Source organism: Seriola lalandi, unplaced genomic scaffold, assembly GCF_002814215.2.
Source record: "Seriola lalandi dorsalis isolate HSWRI2012SDOR001 ecotype SW California unplaced genomic scaffold, Sedor1 jcf7180002054850, whole genome shotgun sequence".
NCBI classification, from domain to species: domain Eukaryota; kingdom Metazoa; phylum Chordata; class Actinopteri; order Carangiformes; family Carangidae; genus Seriola; species Seriola lalandi.
Genome location: NW_019525403.1, coordinates 2,825,943 through 2,830,927, shown reverse-complemented (window position 1 = coordinate 2,830,927; position 4,985 = coordinate 2,825,943).

Genomic DNA, 4,985 nt, shown 5'->3' with positions numbered 1-4,985 from the left:
TGAGATGTTTGTGCTTTTTGTATAAATCCGCTGCATTTAATTTCAGACGTTGTTGCTGTGTATATGAGCTGAAGCTTCAGCGCCCTCTGCTGTCTGGAGGCAATTGAAAGGGATCTCAGCACCTGCTGTTCAGACAGTCTCACTAACTACTCAGCTGTTAATGCTTCGTGTCCCCCCCAATACTGGGAAAATACCAATCTGTCCCCCCCAATATTATGTATAAATATGTTAAATATTTCCTCCTTTTATGAACCCTGGCTGTCAACTGACCCGTCTCTTGTTATTTCCGATTGTCAGCTGGTGCTTGTGCTACAGAGGAGACAAAGTTCATGTACAAATAAGAGCCCTCACTCCCTCACTCACTCACTCACTCACTCCCTCACTCACACAGACACACACACTTTTTCTGTGTATAGTTAACTTTAATCACCATCCACCTGTAAATATTATAATATACCATTATATTGTAATTTTGTACTATGAGTATTCACTAATGTATTTAATCCAATTGCTACATTTTATGTTCCTATGACACAGTTTTTCTTTGTATATAGTTATTTTTAATCATCATCCAACTGTAAATGTCTCTCAAGAACTTTAATTTTGTATTAAGAGTAATCACTAATATACATCTCATATCATTGTCATTATCTGTCAAACTGTTGATTTCTAAAGGGCAATTAAATGATTATTGTTTATCCCTAAAACAATGGTATCTTTTGGTTTGGGTTCTTTTATTGGGATAGTTACTGAAAGCTTCAGCCCCACCTAGAATATTTTTCACCAGCCGCCACTGTCTGTGACTTCAGTCTCATCTGATGATCTTATTTGAAGGTGGCAGTTGGTCCTTACATTTGTGGTCAGATATTTCACACTGGGCTTAATAGACATAGTACTGGTTTTTAATCTGTGTTTGTGCCATCTTTTTTCTTCATCCTGTGCAGACCACGTCTCCATCTGAACATCATGATCTTCTGTGGGATCTTCTCTTACACCAATCACACTTGCAAGCTGATTTTCCAGAGGTTACTCCCGTGTCTTCAGGCTTCGGCTTTCAGGGATGACCACAGAGATGAAGATGACAGGATCAGTCCACACCTGTGCACTGCTGATGTTGAGGTGAGGGATTGATCTGTACGTAACAGTAATGAATTCATTTTTGTACCATTGTGTTTGTGTCTTTTTTAAAAATCCTGTAGAGACTATGGCTACATCCACACTATTACTTTTAAAAAGCTTCACTTTAGCTATGTTTTTGTCTGGCGTCTTCACACCTCTAGAGTTTTCCAAAAAAAGAAAAGACTTTCAGAAACGCTGCTGGACCTTGTTTAGTTGGAAAACTCCAGGGGTTGCTTTGTAGTCTGGACGGACAGAAACATTGGAACAGATGACGCTCCTGATTGGGTCTCATCAGCCTCAACTACCAATTGTCTTTGTTGTTCCTGCAACTAACTGGAAGCAGAATGTCTAATCTAAACACACACAACCAACCAACCGACCGACCAACCAACCAACCACAAGAGAGAAAGGCACACAGCGGAGAACACAAGGAAAACAGGGAAAGAAAAGGTCCTAATCCTAACAGTGTGATAGTCTGGATTGAGATCATTTCTGATACGAAGCTAAAGGGTTAGGGTTAGGTACAACGCCAAGGGCTGAGGTTAGGGATAGGGTTAGGTACAACGCCAAGGGCTGAGGTTAGGGTTAGGTACAACGCCAAGGGCTGAGGCACTGCTCATGGTAATGAGTCATACTTGTTAAAGCTCATAAATACCCTCTTTGCCAAAGAGTTGTTGCACAGATCCTAATATTTGTCACACAAGAAGACATAAAAGACATTGCACAGTGTGCAATCTGTTATGCTCCCATTGAAACCAGTTCCTTGAACAGTGCAAGGGTTAGGGTTAGTTAGGGTACAACATGAGCGACACACACCAAAGGTCACAGAACGAACATGTCATCTCTGACATATTTGATGGTGAAATGTATAGAACTTGCCAAAACCGGGTGCAATTCTGTCACATCCAAACAATTTGTCATTTAATTTCAATTCGGAAGGCTCACCTGTGTACAACTCTTCCAGATTTTCAATATGGTCCATACAGCTCCATTTAAATGAGCTCCCTCCCGAAAATGAGACTCCAGAACGTAGTGCTCGCAGGTCTTAGGTTCGGTGCTCAAGAGTCAATCATGTCTATTTTCTCAGCAGAAATGTGGCGCAAAGTGAAGAAATAAGGTTTTCCTGCGGCTGTTGCTGGGAACCTTCAATAAAGCAGCCGTGTTCTGGTACATAGTTAATTTCTAAAACCATTTCTACATGCTTAGTTACTGAGTCCCCAATCAAAACAGTGTGTGGCTCAGGTGTGAAGTTCACAGCATTTCTTCTGCCCCTCGGCCAAGCAGTGGTTTTAGGGCTTTTTCTTGAGTTTGGTTTAAACTCATAAGCTTCCCTGTGTTCAACGTGATTGGCCACGTTCCTCCTGACATGCGGCTTAGCATTGATTTCGGGGCTATTTCCTGGATCTTGTGTATCCTCGATGCTGGCGTTATTAGCTTCTCTGGGTTCAACATGGTAAATATTGTTCAGAGGATCGTATCTGTTGTTTAATGACAGTTCAGGTGGTGGAGTGAGCGTTGGCGCTCTCCTATTTGATATCCCGCTGGATTAGCCGGTATGAGGCATCAGGGAAGACAACATCCGACGTAACTCTATGAATAAGAATCTCTGTCCGTTAGCATTTACTGGCTCTGCACCTTGAACATCAGCTGCTACAGAGTCAATGTATTGTTCACTCTCATGTATGCAATGGAGCGTTTCAATCTTCTACTGGAGCTCCGTTATCCTCTCAGTCAGTCGTTCACAGTCCCAGCAGCTCACCCATCTTGCAGGGTTTACGATTATGGAGGTCGGACAACGTTAGGGAAGTTAGGGTTAGGGCTGCAGCACAGACTATAGTAGCTCACTTATAATGATGAGACTAGCAGCTTGAGACAGCTCCAAAATAAAAGGGATTATACAGTGACATTTTTTCTGTGTCCAGACTGATGAAAGTGAAGTTTTTCAGCTTCCTCCTTCAGTCTGATCTTCTTTCCCTCTCTGGTTCTGTGCGTTCATCAGCGCTGAAGATGATCCAGTGGGAAACGATGATGACTGGAAACATGGAGACGTGGACTCAAACATCAGATGGGACGACCGGAGGTATGTGGCTAAGATGTGTGTGTGTGTGTGTGTGTGTGTGGTTGAAACAACTAAACTACAAACAGAACTCAAAAACCCCCAAAAAACGGTAAATGTTTCGGGAAAATTACATGTTGTAAATTTCTGCCAGTTGAATGATGGCGGCAGCTGACCTTGAAGGGAACAAAACCAGAGACGGTAAGTTAAAGCAGCTCCACCTGCAGCAGGTAATAATCTCATTTATAACATCCGTCACAAAAACTTTTATTTTGACATGTTAAGTATATTAATCTTATACAACGTATTTGTCATGTTTTGCCATGGCAGACACTTTTTGTTCGTTTTATTTTGGACTTTTTGCACTTGCTATTTTGTAATTGGTTTCCATGTGTGTCAGTGTTGTTGCTTCCTGTCTTGGTCCTGTGGTGATTGTCTGCCCCGCCCTGATGTGTTTCACCTGTGTGCAATCACCTTGCCTCCCTTGTCTATATAGTCCTTGTGCTTCCCTTTGTCTGTGTCGCTTCGTCTGTTGTTTTTCGCTGTTCACGTCTGTTGTCTTCATGTCACGTTCATGTCTGGATTTTTGGTTGAATAAAGAAAAGTCTCCCAAGAATTGACTGCATTTGGGTTCAACTTACCTCATAAATCCTGACAGTATTGTATTTAAATAGAATTTCAAAGGCGGGGTTTTTTCTTGTGATGGAGTATTTTGACTTTGTGGTGTTGGGACTTTTTCTTCAGTAAATACTGTTTCTTCATCACTACTGCTACATGGTATTACAGTACACCTGGTGTGGAGCAGTGTGTCGCTGCAGCCACCAGAGGGCAGCAGGATACAAGTTTGATTCATCACAGCAGCAGCAGCAGCAGCAGAGGAAGACATCGATTCAATTTATACAGCACATTTCATTAAAGCTGAACTCAGTGTAATTTACACTCAAATGTTTACAACAGCCAGAAACACGAACAGGAAAAAAAACTATCTACAACTGCAAGAAATGTCCAAGTAAAGAAGAGAAGAAGAAAGTGTGGAGACTGAAGCAGGGGGTACATGTGGATTCAGTCTGAAACTTTTCAGGACCCTCCGCTGGCTTCGTCTTTACACACTCATCATTCAAAGCACAACTTTATTTGAAATGGGAGTTTCCTAAGACACCAAACATGTGCCACTGAACTTTGGGGAAATGGGAATAAAAATGATGCAGCAGAACATTTGATGGAGTCTGAGCTTTGAATATTTCATCAGTGCAAACATGATGGAGAAAAACATGATAGACAGAATATATTATATTATAAGACAGAGCGGGAAAAGAATTCAAGTCCATAGAAATTCACTGATATTATTGAAGTGAATGAAATAAAGTGAAGGGTGAAATCACAGCTGAGGAGCTCTGTGGATTTGGACTTTTGTGTTTCCATCACAGCTGTTCAACAACAGATGACAGTGTGTGTTACTAAATTCACCACAAACCTGAATGTGTGTGTGTTGTCGTGTTTCTGCATCACGGTGACCCAGATTTTTCATCTGCTGTCAGATTCAAATCAAGAGCAAGAAACTTTTCACTCAGTCAATTCAGAGAAACAGAGGATTCTGGGAAAAAAAGATGAAAAGAATTAGAATAAAAGAGAGAGAAAGAGTTGAAATAAGAAATGAATCCCCTCTGCAGGCTGACAGTGAGCTTCATCTTCATCTAAAACACAACAGCTTGAGCTGATCTGTCAATCAGCAGCAGCGGCCTCATCTGTGGGCCGCAGGGGCTGATGGGAGGTTTGAGGAGGCGTCAGAAACCACGTGGCCCTCGTCTGA